The sequence below is a fragment of the Pavona decussata genome, unplaced genomic scaffold, assembly GCF_977016875.1.
Source record: "Pavona decussata unplaced genomic scaffold, jaPavDecu1.1 SCAFFOLD_433, whole genome shotgun sequence".
Taxonomy (NCBI): Eukaryota; Metazoa; Cnidaria; class Anthozoa; order Scleractinia; family Agariciidae; genus Pavona; species Pavona decussata.
In genome coordinates this window covers 62908-81057 of record NW_028145790.1, presented here as the reverse complement: position 1 = coordinate 81057, position 18150 = coordinate 62908, and the positions used below count along the sequence as shown (strand labels likewise).

The 18150-nt window shown below is 37.7% G+C and overlaps 2 protein-coding genes and 1 long non-coding RNA gene across 3 annotated transcripts in view; 1 reads left to right on the top strand and 2 right to left on the bottom strand.

Moving 5' to 3' along the window:
- LOC146450657 (uncharacterized) overlaps positions 1-18150 on the bottom strand; it is a 135564-nt gene that overhangs the window by 74701 nt on the left and 42713 nt on the right. The gene's annotated exons all lie outside the window — the stretch shown is intronic.
- Positions 1-18150, bottom strand: part of LOC146450658 (uncharacterized) — a 48495-nt gene that overhangs the window by 6881 nt on the left and 23464 nt on the right. The gene's annotated exons all lie outside the window — the stretch shown is intronic.
- LOC146450661 (uncharacterized) lies at positions 12649-18146 on the top strand. The gene is made up of 3 exons (XR_014860249.1): positions 12649-12847; positions 16288-16428; positions 18002-18146. It is a non-coding gene; the product is annotated as an uncharacterized LOC146450661 (long non-coding RNA).

Here is an 18150-nt window from a genome sequence, read left to right as displayed (position 1 = left end):
TACCTGTCAACAGAACTCTTCAATGTTTTGGAAAATATTTCTACCTTTTACTGACGTGATTAATGCTTCGTTTTTTACTTTGCGAGTAAAAGAAATTGAGGTTAACAGCAAGAATTTGTGAACGTAACATTTTCTAATAATCACGATAAAGGTATTTCAAGACAGGATGCATTATCATTGACATTTGCGTCACTTTATTTAGCGGTTTCAATGTTTTAATATAAAACTGAAATATGTTTAAATCTATGCATACCTAATGATGAAATATCTCCACGGGTAGGAAATTGTCTGAGTTTTTTTTTAAACCTTTTAATATCAAAATAAATCAAGTGAAATGTGATGTTAAAATTAATAACAAAGCTTTGCTGCAAAAGTTTTGCTGCGAAATTCCAACTTGAAATTAAAACATAAAAAATAATTAATACCTTCAGGATTCGATTATGGATGGTACATTCTTCAGTAGAATTGCAAATAATCTTGTCGTTTTATAATTTATACCTTACAGTCAAGCAGTAAAGTAAGTGAGGTAAGCCGTCTGTCATTGACTTGATAAAAAATACTTATAACAGCATGTAGAGTACAAAGTTCTTTTTGTATTTTCGGAGAAAATTTAGTTAACGCATGATTGCCTATGCCGGCTATGTGAATACGTTGTTGTTGTGTTTCAACTCTATAAATCGACACAGAAAGCTAGTAGATGTCTTGGAGATGAGCCATTTATCTTTTCAAATATTTTTTTTTATGTAGATAGCAAGAGTATGATAGTTCATTTGGTTAGATTTGACACCAAGTTTGTAACTGTTATGACGGACGCTTAAAATATGTCGGCAAAATTTATCATGTAGATCGAGTCCTACGGTTTCTAATATTTATTACTTTCAAAATTTGAAATAATGACATGGTATTGTAAAGGAACTAAAGGTATTAAATGCCTGCCTCGATATTTGTCGTTGAGAATAAAAAACGTTAACTTTAAGGACGCTATCTTAAACTAATGAATTAGCACATTAAAAATAAGACTTGCGGCTTCACTTTTACATTTAACAAGAGATAGTAGAAAGATTTACTTGCAGCCGAGATAAAAAAAACGGGAGTAGCTCCCGTTGCTGTGTGCAAGCCTTCTAAAGATGCACGATTTTCCCGTTTCTCCAGATTGCTGAATCGGGCGTATAGCTGTTAATTCAACTTTTCTAATTTTTAGAAAAACCAAAAAGCGGTGGATCTTTTGATTGTGGTTTTTGAAAATAGTTCACCAAAGGGGACATTTAAGGTGAAATAAAATGAAATATGAAATTTCATAACTGTCGTGGGATTTTTGACAGTTACAGTCAGTAACTCTTAAGGTAATTGATGGTTGGCATGTGACGTCATGACGTCAGACGTCAGTCTAAGGGCCTCTTCATATGAGTCCGCTCGAGCGGGCTGACTCGGTTTGCGAAATCTCCCCTTGCCACTCCTTTCTTTATAAAAATTTCGATGTGTTCATATGACAAGGCGGGCTAGCCCGGTTACCGAGATCTCGGTTTGTGCACTGGGTAAATCCTGTGGGTATAGAAAAATTGACGCAAAGTCGATACAATGTAGGACTTTAAAATGGTTTATTTTGGTACACTTTTTCTGATGGCCACTACCAAACTTGGCAAACTTGGCAAACTTGGCACGTGCTAAGAAATACTGCAATGCCATGCGTTAGATAGAGCATAGGCGCTCTAAGGCTGCTAGACCGGCTGAAATTTTATTTCGAGAAAATATGCATTCTCTGTTTGTTACTTATTTTTCCATACTTCACAAACATAAAAAGCTGGAGACTGACTCAAAAACCCCTTAGTTACGTCAGTCTCCACGCTCTAAAAGTTGCCTAAAATATGAATTCTTTTTTTCGTTCTTTTTTTTTATTCATTCATTCATTCATTCCTTCCTTCCTTCCTTCCTTCCTTCCTTCCTTCCTTCCTTCTTTCTTTCTTTCTTTCTTTCTTTCTTTCTTTCTTTCTTTCTTTATGATAATTCATGTGAGCACAAGAGGTTCCAAGCGATTTATGAACTGTTACCCTTTCTAATCATGTGTGTCATTAGTATTAAAAACAAAGTTAATTATCGTTTACTAATGATCCGTGCGGTACTCCCGACTTAACCTGAGTTCAGAAATGTCTGTAAAGTTTTTTGTCGGTTTGTTTGCTTCAAATTAGGATCAAATCGGTTCTAGGACCACTAGAGTTATTCACCACTTTTCGGCTTCACTAAAATAGACCTTTTAAAGGGGTCCTGTCAGAGATTTCTCTGCATCTTGGTCGAAACTACTTATTAATAAATATTTGACAAGATACCTTTTTCGCTAACATCAAAATGCTCTTGGAGCACAGAGAAGAAAATATTAACTGGTTTCTCTTGAAAAAAACAAACAAACTATAATCAGTTTTATTTTTAGCGATTTCTCCAAATATGATGGAGGAACTTGAAAAAAATGGCCAATTTTTTTCAAGTTTCAATCCATTTCAATCTTGGCCATCCGCGGCCAAAAGTAACTAACACTAGTTTCTGAGTAGTATTAGGGTTACTGTTAACAAAATTGAACCATTATTTTAACGATTCCGTCGAATGGATGCAAATATGTTTTCGGCCATTCAGAGTCACATCACAAATAGGCATCACATTTAAGCATTTACAACACTATCGCGGTTTTCAAATGGATTCGGGCCATTCTCAGTCAGTGCCACAGTAACGGAGGTGACAGCGATGTTCGGGAGGTGTTCCACTGATGAAGTACAAATAGTAACCACTGCAGTTCAGCACTTGAATGTTGATGGACCAAGTACAACAGTTTAATTCCCAGCGGAAACAGACCCGCTTGGTGACTTTGCCCTCTTGAACCGTAGGGTGGGGATCCTGTAGCCAACCTTTGGCACCTGTCGCACATTTGTAAACAGGAGTACATGAAGTAGCCATTTTTGTTCCCACGTTTCCTTCGAAACGGAACCATGAAGGTCCAAGCGCGTTGTCACAAAGGAGAGGCGAACTGCCGTACGTTTTGTGACGGTCAGCGCTTGTCAAGTTTTGGTAGTTAGCACACTCTAAAAATTGAAATGTATACGTTAAATTAAATTATAAGTCAAATTAACGCATCAATTAAATTAAATAAGCCAAAACTCTTACATCGCAGTTTTTTAACAATTCAATACAATGCAATACAATAGACTTTATTTTAAGACGGTTAAATCTGAAAAATCTCGTAGCCAGTCCTCAGGCTCGGGAGACTCTGCAACACTGGAATTTTATTACTGTAGGATTACTGCGGTAAAACATTGCAAGCCGTTACGGGGCAGCCTATCAAAAATTCAATTCTTTTCAAATTTTACAGCCTCTCTCCTAGCGACCAACTGCTGGCAAAAGAGCCTGGGAACTCTGGCTACGAGATTGTTTCAGGTGTTACCCTCTTAAAATAAAGTGATAGAAATAAAATAAAATAAAGTGACGGTGATAGAACCGATGGCCCTGTGGCCCTCTAAAATAAAAATAAAAAGATATGACAATATAAAATTATATAACGTACGCTACAGTAGAAATTTATATGACTAATTTAAATATACAAAGTTTTAACACATCTCGCCTGTCTAATCGAAATTATGTATTGATGTTACAAGAAGAAAAGAGGTTTAAAAGTCAATCTCCTTTAGAAATTACACTGCTTTGCCTTCTATACAGGTGGCTTATAGACATTAGGGACCAGATTTATTGTTGTACTCATTTTAACGTCACAAAATTTTTCGAGTACTAGTTTCTCTCTCTCTCTCTTTCTTTTTTTCACGGGATTTTAGCAAATTTATTTCAAATTAACGCTAAAATCGCTTCTTTTTCACTATTTTGCATGGTTACAAATTACCCAAATCCGTCATGAAGCCAGATTTTACACTTGCCGTTTGGCGTACGGGATGTTTGACCGTCTCCATAGTAACCTTGCTCGCAGTAGCAGTTGTGCGATCCAACTGTTTTATAGCTGGTAGCTGTACCGCTGACACAGTTGTGAGAACCACTGGCACACTCGTCGATATCTAATTGAAAAAAATAAAATAATAATAGATAATAAAATAATACACTTATATAAGGCACTGTTACACTAGGCAATTTTTCTTGCAACTTGCCTCGCAATTTCGTTTTGCCGTTGTGACACAAGTGAGGCCCCATTAGGGGGGGTCTTAATATCCCGTATCTCTGTAATTTTTTGACCAAATATCCTGTATCCCATAAATTCCGGTTACAAATATCCCAGAAATTAAAGTATCGGCCATTTTTCACATCTTACTTTCTATTTATTTATTTATTTATTTTTTATTTTTATTATTTTTTTTATTATTTTTTAATAAACAATTTTTTTAAAATATTTTTTTAAATATTTTTTTTATTTTTTTTTTATTTTTTCATTTTTTTTTTTAAATAAACTCTAGTGAGCAGCACACAGCAACAGATCTTGTCAACTTCTTTATTTTCTCCTACCGATTTCGTCTGATAACACAGACTTCGTCAGGGAGTTTGAACAAGATAGCCGGTGAGGGAACTTATTTTATACCTAATCATTGTAGTACAAATCACGTTCCAACAAGGGTGTGAACAGCGAAAAAACAAAAGCAAACAATAAGCAAGGAACCGCACAACGAAAATGCTGCAGGCATACGCAGGATCTGTATTTGGTAGACCACTCGAGACCATTTTTCAGAAGTCTTGATTTGAGTTTCCTTTGAAACGTAAATTCAGACAAATTCCAGAATTCTCAGGGTAACTGTGAGGTCCAGACTAATGGTCCAATTTTCAGGAATGAATTTTTCACTTTCTCAAGATCGGAATGTTTAATATAGAAGTCATCATTAGAAGAGGATCGGGTTGTATAATTATAAACACGTCTGATTTTAAGGAATGAAGAAGTGATTTTATTAGGCGCAGTTTTATTTGCTACATCCCACATAATATTGCTTAACCGATAGACGTGAATGAAGCAGACGGGAAGAACATTCGAGTAAACAAATAAGGGGACATCATAATCCCTAAATTGTTTAAAGTAGATTTGCACAGTTTCCATAATGCAGGTAACTGACCGGTACCAAATATCGCCCCAAAACCTGTAGAACCGGTGGAATCGGTATAAAGTTGAAGACTATGCGACGTTTCTCAAATGTCATCTAGAAAAAACGATATCTGCCGTTAAAGTCTCCTAATTAAGAACCGAAGCCACAGTTAAGATCTTGTCTAGCACCCTGTGAGATGCGAATGTGAAGAGGCCTTCGTAAATTTTCAGAAGAAGGCATAAAGGAATCGAATGTCTCAGTCTGGATGGAATACCCACTGAATTGCTCATTCATTTGACAATTCTGATTTACAATGATACAAATAAATGTTTCTGCAATGGTTGAATTTCTTTACTTCTGCAATGCGACGAAATGTTAAAACGCACACTCTAGCTAAGCTGATTACGTAATATTGTAGAAATGATAATCACTCAGCTTCCAATAATCTTGTAGGAGTCAGAGTTGCTGGTAAATGAGACCTGCAGGGTTTAACATGCTTAGCTAGGGTTTAGAAAAGGGAAGAGTTTTAATTTCAACTTTCTGAATAGTAAAGCTTGTTTAGTCAATGGTATGGCGCAAAATCATTAAGAAAATAAATAACTTGACGAAAAGTTTATTCTACGTGCTAAGTATTCATAAAATTGCTTGCGTTACTTACTTGCTATTTCAGGAACTGAATTCGAAGGAGTTATCGTACGGTTATTTCATGAATTTATACTGCAGTGGGACCAGCCTTTGAAAGAAACAGATCAAGACCTAGGACACATCGACTTCAAGGCTATAATCAATTATTTACGACGTACTTAGTCATGCTTAAATGAAGCAATAATCCTAGAATTTCATTGACTTTGAGTTTTATTAATTTTTAAGACAAAATAAACCAGCGGGCACTGATAAAGCAATAATAGTCCAAAAGTGGAAATAAAATCTTGAAAGTTTGTGCAAGGGTCTGGTTCATGTTATATTTGCGTGCTTTTTGCGTTTTGTTTACTCTTCTGTCACGTTTCTAGGGAATTCTTTTTTAAAGCGGTTGGGTATTGTTTATTATGAACGCCCCATGGCATTGTGGTGTTGAAAGCAAGGCGTGGGTAGGTTGTAGAAACGTGGCAGATATACAAAGTTAAGCCTTCTTTATTTTAAAACTCCTCTAAATTAATGTCACAGCCAGATACTAACTATAATTACATTCCTCTGCATGATGCTATCGGTTTTCGACATTCTTTAATTTAGAATTTGCAATCTACTCTTCGTTTTGCTAGTTCTATAATAAAGCCTGCAGGTGACTATAAACCTAAACTAAGATGGATTTTTTTTATCTAATCAAAGTGACACTATCGTTAACTCGTGGATATGGGCTAAACTAAAAGGGGGCTTTAATCTATAATAGTTTGGAATGGTCTTTGAAATGTAATAGTGACGATGACTCTTAGGGCTCTTCACGCGTTTGTCCCCCACGGAGGGTGAGTGGGGGGAAATGAATGCGTCCTTTTTTTCTCTGACTTCCTACAAATTGTTAAAACGGATTAGCAAGTAAGAAATTTATATTTAAGAGAAGTGGTAAGAGAAGTGCAAATATTTTTGTCATAAACAGGGTCAGGGTTTGACAGCCTGGGCAGCAGATTTCCACTTAGACTTGAGTTAGCCTCGCAAAAATTTGAGGTATTCAGGGTAAAGGAGGAATCAAACAAGGACGGCAAATTTTGGGTATGTCCTTGGGGGAGGCGTCATCATTTCTTTTTTGGTTTTGAGGATTCAAATGTTATGCAGATGTTTGTGGCTGCCTCCTATCTTCCAATTTTTCCTTGGGGTGGATGTTCCCAGTCCCTCACCTAATAAAAGACTTTTAATACTGGTGGAATGATTTCTTTGCCCTACATGACCAGGTAAGCAATTTTGATTCTGTTTTTTTTTTTAAGGGCTGGATTACGGTAAACAGAATGTGTAGTTCCAAAAAATATCCATACCTCCCCCCCCTCCCACGGAAGGGATTTGATTTTCCAGGGGGGGAGGTGGTCAGTTTGCCCAAACTAGTTTTCAGTGGGGGGAGTGGGGTGACCTAAGGGGCATATTTACAGCGGCGGTATAGTGGAAAAATCCGAGGCCAGACGAGACTCTCGTTTAAATCCCGAGGCCGAGACTTAAACTAGTTTTTCAAACGTGGCGCTTCAAGAATCCGAGCCCGAGATGGCGTGATCTAGAAATCCGAGCGCAACACATCACTCTGTGCCTGGTGCTTATCATCCCTTGATATTCCTTCGTTCAACCTCAAAGGGCTGTTGTCTCCTTCGCAGCCGCTTGGGGACGGTTAGTGTTGCGTGACTCGGGCCCGAGCGGCTGCGAAGGAGACTAAAAGGGCTGGTAATCGTCCTCGAAGGATGACTTTGTTCTTCCACGATGTCGATGGAGTTGTAAGTGCATTTTTACAGTTTTAAGAAACAGAACTTTCCATCAACCTTATTTTCACTTCTTTGTTTATTGACTTACCCGGCGACTGATCAATGGAAGGGGCAATGTTTTCTTCGTTATCAAAACAAACACCTTGAGGAAAGAATTCTTAAGCATCTGGGGTGAAGTAAGACGGAAACACATTTCATCTGTAAATAACTTTGATCACTGCTCAGTGGAGTAGCTAGATTCGAGTGTCTGATCGAAATGAAAAGCCAAAAGATTTCGTAACGAACTGACGTTTTTGAAAATTGCCGTTCCATCCCGAAGGGGGGGGGAGGGGATACTCCCTTATATGGGCTATATAGGTATGTGCGGCGCCAAAGGGTATGGTTTTTCGGCTGTTTTGGTCATAAATAGGGTATCGATTTTAGCCATTTTGCCGCCATTTTGGTAATAAATAGGGTATAGATTTTTGCAGTCTAGTCCTGGGTTCATTTTTTCTTTTAGAAGAAGCTACTTCAGGTCATAAATAGGGTCGGGAAAATCGCAGATTTTGGTCATAAATAGGGTAAGGGTTTTGAGAAGCGGGCCGCACACCCCTACCCAATTTTTTTGGGGAGTACCCCCCCCCCCCCCCCCGGGCGTTCCATTTTGATTTTGTACCATAATTTCCGGATATTTTTGCTCGAATGGATCGGTTTGAGTTTGAAGATTTTGCGTTTCAGGTCTCGATCACACAAGGCACAAGGTCCTATTTTGTGAAGGAGATTCAAATTATTTTCCTTACATGTAAATGGGTTTCCGACAACTGTAGCATTTATTTCTTATATCTTGGTCACTTTAAAGCAGCAACAGAACACTTCCTGAACTATATCAGTTTATTAAAAGCTTGCCACGTTTTTGTAAAACACAATGAAAATAAATAAATAAATTCATGACGGGAAAAGACTCATGAATTAAATAGTTAAATTGTGACTTCACCGGATGAAAATATGCACACTAACTTTCACATGCTCATGTCCCTCAGTCGTAGTTCGCATAGCTTACCAAAAGCGATTTCGATGCAATAAATGATTTCGCTGAGTAAGGTATACGTAAAGTAATCCATCAAACAACGGACAGGTACCGAACGGATAGCTAACGGCTCTGGAAAACGGCGCGTTCACTGAAAGCCAAAGAAGGTTTAGATTCCCTGATTTAAATGAAAATCTGCCAAACGAAATGAACATATCGGAGACGCGCAATTTTACTTTGACCACGGATATGCAAATTTGTTCAACCGATATTAATAGTACAAGTATTCCTAAACGGTGTTGAAAAGCAACTGTGATCCTCAAATCTCTTTGTTTGCTACGGGAAAATAAGGCAGAAAGTGAGTGATAATGACATCGCTAATTACAATGATCAACAATTATATTTCCGTAGCCCGACGCGACCCGCGTGCGGCAAAGAAAATTTCAGTTCAATTATTTCGTCTTGAGCGTAGCGGAATTGTTCGTATGTGCCTTCAGTAAAAGGAAGTTCAACGGATAATTCAACAATACATGAAAGGTCACAAACTTCTGTCTTCTCATGTACCGTCGATTCGACTTCGACGTCAAGATATTTACGCCTCGGTGAGTGGAGGCGGTGCACAATCGCTCTTAATTGTACTGTATCAATGGGCATTTGTTGAGAATCTTTTGCTTCAACTTCGAAGAACACCATTTTGTCACTTCTTCAGGCACTTGCTTTTAATGTTGGAGAATGCAGCGAGAATGCGTTCAAAGTACTAAAAAACAGCCATGCAATGGCGACCCACAGAAATCTAACCTGCCATCGCAGAGGTATTTCCGGCTGTCGCTTCTTTCCGACGTGGGATTGCCTGGCTATTATTCCACTTCCCGTTACACCGGAGTGGGTGACTCATTTGCATACGGAATGCCCCGAACACTCGTGAACTATGCTAAAGCATATCCACGAGTAAAAATGAGTAGGAGAAAGGAGAAACATCGTGCTGTTTTCAATTGCAACGCTTTTCAAGTTTAAAAGACCGAAGACAATTAATTAAAGTACAGCCTTGATCTGCGTGGAGAGTTAGTTTCGTGATTGATCAACGCTTTGGACCTCATTCTGAGCAAAACGAGACAGCAACTGAGTGTTTCTCGTTTAAAGATTTGGTACGAAGAGTTTACAAGCTATTAAGAAGCAATGCCTGAAAATTTCGAGCAAATGGTGGCCACGATAAAAAATTACTTTTCCGTCATATTTCGTGTATTGTTAGGCACTACCAAGTTGATAATCATGATGCAGTTTATTTTTCAAAAAACCGCTTTAATTATGCGAGAGACGGAAAAATACATTTTCACGGCCGGTGGCCTAAAAATAGCCCAAATTGAAGGCGGGATTGCTAGTCACTAAAAGATCACTCGCGTGCTAACGGAAAGAGCGGTTCGTTATATTGACTCTAATATACTGATTTGGGAAATGTTTACATGAGAGGACGGATATGACTTTTACTGTAAGTATCATTTCACGCTGGTTTATTTTTTAGATGTGTTGGGTAAGTGTGAAAATGTGTCAAAGTTTAGGAGATCAACTTATCATCGGTCCTAACACAGTCCTGGTAAACGTTGTAAAATGACGCTGTAGCCTGTCAAACTTTTGAGATCGAGTTACTATCGAGTGGTAAATGTCGTAACATGATTCTTTGATCTGAATAAAAGACTCCATTCCGTTTACCTGTTGTTTTTATCGGTTTTAAACAGGATGCCGGGCACCGAGAAAGGGCTACTCGTCCTTTTCTCGTGTTATCAGTGATGAGCTGCAAGCTTTCCGAAAAAGCTCCGTAGTTGAAATTTTCCCTGAAGGTTTTAAAATGGTGAAAAGAGCCACCTTTCGACTAGCCGACGAAGCCATGTTCGACGGCAAAGCTGTGTCAGATTTTGAAGTTGTCGGACCTTTATCGTTTGGTCTTCTCGCTGTTTTGTTTCGGCAACAAACTCAGAAGATTTCGTTTTAACTGAAAGGATCTTCGTTTTAGTCCTTTAAAATAATTTGTAAATGGCCTTGAATTGAGTGCTTTGTCTGTTGAACATGAAATGAGTACACGTTGTACACGTTTCCACCAACGACGGCCATCAAGTAAAGATCAACGCCGGCCATAGCTTGAAAGCTAACTATGCCAGCTCCACCAACACCGCTGGTAAGAGGAGAAGCTGCAGAAAACCCGCTGCCGATGACCCCAAAGCAAATTTGTGTAAACGTAAAGTAAAATTCCTCCCCAAACATGAGCGAGATTTGCGACCCGCGGGGGAAGGGGTACTCCTCGGAATTTTCGGTGGGGGTGTGCCGTGGGGTTCTCCAAATCCTAATCCTATTTCAGACCAAAACATGCTATTTCCGACACCCTTTTTCAGACCAGGGACCCGTTTCTCGAAATTCCTGTAACTTACCGGGCCCGGTAAGTGTCTTTGGTGATAATGTTTCTTCATAAAGTCAATTTTTGTTAGCTTTGAATACCAAATTTTCAAATCTTATAATTCTATGAAATCACTGCCCGAGTACCATGTCTCTAATCACTGTGTAATCGGCAAAAAATCGTTTACAAATATACTTATCGGGCCCGGTAAGTTACTGGGACTTTCGAAAAACGGGTCCCTGGGCCGGACTCTAAAATCCATACCCGTTTTTAGACCTTTGTTGTAGCATAATTACGCTTCTTCTCAATGCCAAAGTCAAGAATTGGTAAAATTCACCCGAAAATTCAGCTCGAATGATATATTTTGTATACTTCTTTCTCTACTGTTCATTTGAAGTTGAAAAGACAAATACGTTTATACGCCGTCGCGGTTCCCTTGAAAACCATACCAGATTTAAGACCCTAGTGGTCAAAATCTATACCCGTTTTCACACCAAAACGACTAAAAAAACCGGTCAGTGTAAAATGCAGACTGCAGACTGCAGACTGCAGACTGGGGGTAAAATGCAGACTGAACACTGCAGACCAGGGGTAAAATGCAGACTAAATTAAATTAAATTTTGTTCGGTTGGGCAGGTTGTATCCCGGAAAGTATTCATTCATTTTAAACCGTGAGAACTGTTTTCATTTTCTACGATTTTTTCGCAAGCGCTAAATTCCTTTCCCGTTATCTGCGCAACAGAAATCTTTTCATATTTAAATTCTACATTTACTCAGCTTTCTATAGAGACAAAAATGAGCTCGATAGGACATATATTTACCGAGATACGAATTTTTGAGTTTTCTGTACTCGGTTTGTTTACAACGTAATTAATACACGGCGGACGGTAGTAAAATGCATCCAAATATCCGCGTACTTTAAAATTCACCGATATATTTCGAAAGCACATCGTCAAATGCATTTTTTTTCAAAACTAAAACATTTAAATATCTTGTTGAGCGGTTTTTCTCTTTATTTCGAAGCGAATTCATGGAGAAATAATTTTTGAAAGTATTGGAAGAAGTAGGGCGCCGTCCCCAAAAGTCACGCAATGAAATCCTAAGTTTTTTTTGGCAAGCCTCAAACTCCTTTTTCGCTAACAACGCTACATGTATCTTATTTGGAATTCTACACTTACTTATTAACTTTCTATACAGACCAAAATCACTTCGAGTGTTGTAACTTTAAAAAGATAGTCTTTATAATTCAGTCTGCATTTTACCCCTAGTCTGCATTTTACCCCCAGTCTGCAGCCTGCAGTCTGCAGTCTGCATTTTACACTGACCGCTAAAAACTCTTTGGGGCGGCACACACCGGTGGGGATTTATGAAAATTTAGATATTGACCCGGGAAGAAGCTGTTGATAACAAAAAGGGGACAGCAGCTGATCAGCCGAGTCAATGCCTTATGTGAAGAAAAGAGGGAAAATTTGTCCACCGTTCTGTCATTTTTGTGGGCGTTTGGTTACCAAGACGCTACAGGTGTCATAAACGATGTGATCGAGGATGTGGCATCGGCTCAAGAGAGTCAAGAAGGATCTCGCTGGAGAGGAAACGCTAAGCCAGATTGGGTACTTTTGTTTTTTGAAACGCACGCAATAATTTCTGGCCATACATGGCAAGCGGTGACCAACAACAATTGGAAAAACGGAGGTAAGTTTTCCATCTATTTGTACAAAACTATAATTCGTTGCGTGTTGCGTTTCGTGTTCAGAATAGAAGCCTGGCCTCATTGATGCTTTAATTTTGGCGCGGTTACCAAGGAGATGGCTCGATGCTTCCAAAATGTTTGATTTTGGACGATCACGAAGCAATGTTTTTTTAAGATACTCATAATTCTACTTCCCTATTTTTTTGTAGTTATGATGGACTATTGCTCTCTTACCTGGTTTTATCGTTGATCGAATTTAATGGAATCTATTTGACATTTCAACACATTTCGTGAGCGAGCATCACATTGACAGAGGTGAGTCAAAAACTGGTTGCAGCAAACTTTCAGACTACTACACACATACAATAGTGATCCTCCAACTAAGTATAATCCAAAATAATTTCACTAACAATATTTTCAAAACTACAGTAGCCTTTATTTCAGAAGGAAATGCTGACCCCAAAATTTTACCACATGTCAGTCACTTCACTGCGATTTGTGAGGGATTACTATCGTCGACAAATTTGGGCAAATATTTCTTTCCTTTTGATGGCACAACAAAGTTCTAGCTTTTTTAAACTGGTTGAGGTCTCTCTCAATGGTCTTTGTTAAATTTTTCATCGGACAGTTTTCGTTTCTTGTGAAAATATTTTGTCCGCTACTCACAAAAATAGTTTGCAAAACTTTGTTGACCAGTCAGAAGCGCTGATCACACCACTTGATGAGTTCATTTGTGTGTCTATACTCTAATCACAAACTCCGCTATACCAAACAAAACGCAAGTTTAATACAGTTCATTGTATAAATCTGTATGTTGTCCCCTTACAGGTAACCTTGTTTTATTTTCTTTGAGGAGTGTTTCTGTTTTTTTATTATTATTTTAAGGCAGCACACTGAACAAGTGCTACATGTAGTTAGTTGCACTTAGGCTGCAGTTAATATAACTTCAGCAGGCTTTGGAAAAACAAATTGAGCAGCCTTTTACAGTGAACTTTTCATGAAATTATCCCAACAAAATAAAGGGAAACAATTGTACTTGTCTTTTTGAAACCAAATTTGCAAGGCTTTCCTTTGTTAGTTGTTTTAATAAAATAAAATAATGGTGGAAATCATGAGGGGTTGGTTTCTAAAGAAACTTTTGTACTACGTATGCGTCTATGGGTTGTAGAAACAAATAATGTTTGGTTTTATCGACAGAGTTGATAACTGAGGTAATTTGGCCACCATAAAGAGCATGTCAGAGCAAGGGCTCTGGCAACTCTGTTGAGAAACCAAACATTTCTTACTTAATTTGTTTTTTTGTTGTTGTTTATTATTTTGGTAATGATCGAGGAATAAGTATCATAATAGATTATTTTTCATGAAGGGAAAATCTCAAGATTGTACTGAAAGACATTAATCATCAAAAAAAGTTACTTAAGGTGTACGGGATTGTCATTGATGGCAAACATTATCATGTACAGTTTGTGTCACCCGCCAGTTGAGATGGAAAAATAAGTTATGCACGAGCTGGCAGCATGATTAGTATTTCAAGGTTACATCGGAACTGTCTCAGGTGTGTCACCCACCAGTTCCGATTGAAAAATAAGTTATGCACAAACTGGATGCACAAACTGGTAGCATGATTAGTATTTCAAGTTTACATCCCAACTGTCCCAGGTGTGACACCCACCAGTTCCGATTGAAAAATAAGTTATGCACAAGCTGGTATCATCATTAGTATTTCAAGGTTACATCGCAACTGTCTCAGGTGTGTCACCCACCAGTTCCGATTGAAAAATAAGTTATGTGCAAGCTGGTAGCATGATTAGTATTTCAAGGTTACATCGAACCTGTCTCAGGTGTGACACCCACCAGTTCCGATTGAAAAATAAGTTATGCACAAGCTGGTAGCATGATTAGTATTTCAAGGTTACATCGAACCTGTCTCAGGTGTGACACCCACCAGTTCCGATTGAAAATTTTGAATAATAAGTTATGTGCAAGCTGGTAGCTTGATTAGTATTTCAAGGTTACATTGAACTGTATGAGTATGAGGCATGCCACCTGTCAAGGGGTGATTTCCAAATTGATAGTAGGAATATAGTACTGGATGTAGGATATTGCCACACAATTAAGGACGGTGCCTACTAATACCGAAGTATTTTTGCGTGGTTTATGACTATGCGGGAATAGCAGATTTTAGCGATGGCTATGGAAATCCAAAAAGAAAATTGGGGGTAACCATGCATTTTTGAGAGATAATTAAGCAACAATTATTCTGAAAAGCAGTAAAATACAAAGCAATGTATGGCATTTTTTCCAAAATTGAAGCTTTATTATCTCTGGAAAATGCATGGTTACCCCAAATTTTCTTTTTGGATACCAAGAGCAATTGCTAAGTTCTGCTTTCCCCGAATAGTTTTAAACCGCACAAAAATATCCCTGTATTAGTAGCCACTACTCATAGGAAACCCGAGTATCACGAGATGCGCAGAACGTATGCGCAGTAACAATAGTAGGCACCGTCCTTAAGCTTATATTGATACATAAAGCTTACTACTTTGAAAACATTAAGAAGGGAAAAAGTTTTAAGTCTCTTCAGTTTGAAATGAAAAAGGCTAAGGCTAATTACAAGTTACTTTCTTTCGTACTGTTGTTGTCTCTGCCAATGGACTGTAAGATTCCATTTATTTCTTTTGACAATAGCAAACAGAAACTGGCAAAAGATGTGTCATCTTGGCAGTCCTGCTAATGAAAGATGTGCCATCTTAAGAGCAGGAATGTTTGCTATTGTCACAACGGCAACAAATTGAACTGATATACCCAGTTTCTATTCTTGATTGTTTCTTTGTGTTCATTTTTCTTAATGCTGCAAGAAGGCTTTGGCTTAACTAATTATACCAGTTTTTGCCTACATTTACATATGATTAGATCTGCCCTTATGAACACCGACGAATAATACAGACCGCAGTCCAAGATTACTATAAACTCTGGAGATGTTGATAATATGGACATTTTGGTCTATCCCATGACAGTATATTAAGGGTTAAAAGTTTCGACAAAAGCATACATATAGATTAAATTATTTGTCGTATTCAAGAGAAAGAAATTTCATCTCCTCTATTCAATGGCATGAGGTACTTAATATGCCCGGCATTATTTTGGAAGTCATCACAACAAACGGCTGTAGAGGGTTTCAATGTTTTAACACTCTTTTCTTTGTTTTAACTTTTTTGAAATCCAAGGTCCAGTTGTTCAAAGCCCGATTAAGCTAATCCTGGGTTAACGAAACTTTGATTTGGGTATATTTACTAATCCGTAAGGACTTGTCCCAAAGATTTTTGTCCTCAGTTTTGCCTTAGACTTTTCTTTACCATTAAATTAAAATGAGCCTTTAATAAGCGAGTTGCAAACCTTGGTTAACTTTTAATCCGGGATTAGCCTTAATCGGCTCTCGAACAACCCGGCCCAGTAGTCCTATTGCTATTGCCTGACTCTCAAGCTAATTATTCCCTAAAATTTAGAAAGGTCGGCAAAATATTAAACAAGTTGGTCTTGATATCAAATGCCTGTTTTTTTAAGAGCTTTTTTTTTCTTGGCTTTGATATCCAAACATTTTCTTGAGCTTTGTTTATATGTATAGCACTGGAATAAAAAAGGTGTACATAACTGAGTGAGTAATAATACTAAAGACTCAGTAAACAACACACCAAAATAGATGGGTTCCTAGGAAAACCCACCAGGTTTAACTTCATTTATTTACTTTGGCACAGTTACCTGCACCAGATGACCAGCAGACCAGCTTTCAACTGAGTGTCACACATGAACTATTGAATACAGATGAGAATCAAATCAAATAATCAGAAATTGAAGCAAATACATGTTGCTTGCACCAAGAATGGGAAGACATATGAGTAAGTCACAATTAATTAATACTTCCAGTATTTTTGGTTAAGAAAGTGGCACAAGACTTTATAATCAGTCATGAAGTGTAGACATGCCACCTGTCAAGGGGTAATTTCCAAATTGATAGTAGGAATATGGTACTGGATGTAGGATATTGCCACACAATTAAGCTTATATTGATATATAAAGCTTACTACTTTGAAAACATTAAGAAGGGAAAAAGTTTTAAGTCTCTTCAGTTTGAAATGCAAAAGGCTGGAAAAGTTAAAAGTTGACTCCTAGTTTCAAGACGGTGTCTTTATACAAAGGTTTAAAAGTCATAGCCTTCTCGGTTTATTCACAAGTTACTTTTTTTCTGTGGTTGTTAACTTGATCAGATTCCATTCATTTATTTCTTGTGACAATAGCAAACAGAAACTGGCAAAAGATGTGTCATCTTCAGTTGGCAGTTCTGCTAATAAAAGATGTGCCATCTTAAGAGCAGAAATGTTTGCTGTTGTCACAATTGCAACGAAATGTTTATTATAACTAATTTACCTAGTTCTGGGTTTCTATTGTTTTTTTTTTCCAACCAATAGTTCTACGTGAAGGCTTTGGCTTTTGGTTGTAAAAGTGGTTCCAAATAAATCTTGTTAACTTTGGAAAAGAGGAAGATTCTCTGCTTAAAATACAAAAGCTAAAAATTGATTCCTTAAGATTAAAGAGTGTCCTGAAACAAATCTTTTTTAGGCATAGACTTCTTGTTTTATTGACAAGTTACTTTCTTTCGTACTGTTGTTGTCTCTGCCAATGGACTGTAAGATTCCATTTATTTCTTTTGACAATAGCAAACAGAAACTGGCAAAAGATGTGTCATCTTGGCAGTCCTGCTAATAAAAGATGTGCCATCTTAAGAGCAGGAATGTTTGCTATTGTCACAATGGCAACAAATTGAACTGATATACCCAGTTTCTATTCTTGATTGTTTCTTTGTGTTCATTTTTCTTTATGCTGCAAGAAGGCTTTGGCTTAACTAATTCTACCAGTTTTTGCCTACATTTACATATGGTTAGATCTGCCCTAATGAACACCGACGAAAAATAGAGACCGCAGTCCAAGATTACTTTAAACTCTGGAGATGTTGATAATATGGACATTTTGGTCTATCCCATGACAGTATATTAAGGGTTAAAAGTTTTGCCAAAAGCATACATATAGATTAAATTATTTGTCGTATTCAAGAGAAAGATATTTCATCTCCTCTATTGGCATGAGGTACTTAATATGCCCGGCATTATTTTGGAAGTCATCACAACAAACGGCTGTAGAGGGTTTCAACGTTTTAACACTCTTTTCTTTGTTTTAACTTTTTTGAAATCCAGGGTCCAGTTGTTCAAAGCCCGATTAAGCTAATCCTGGGTTAACAAAACTTTAATTTGGGTATATTTCCTCTAACAATATTAACTATCAACTACATATTAAGGAGGCCAGTGATGCCATTAGTCCTGTTGTTGTTGGCCTCCTTGTGGGGTTAACATCCAAGCATTTTTGAGCCTCGGCGAGTAACATTGGAATTTCTTGCTTTGTTGCTACTTCACACAGGATTTTGCCGAGGGAATAAACATCACTGGCTTTGCTACAATGGGAGCCTTTCAAAACTTCAGGAGCGATGTGAGCAAAGTGAAAAGTGTACGTCTTTACTGGAGGAAATGCACTGTCACAGGCTTTTACCAAAGTCGATAATGTGGCCA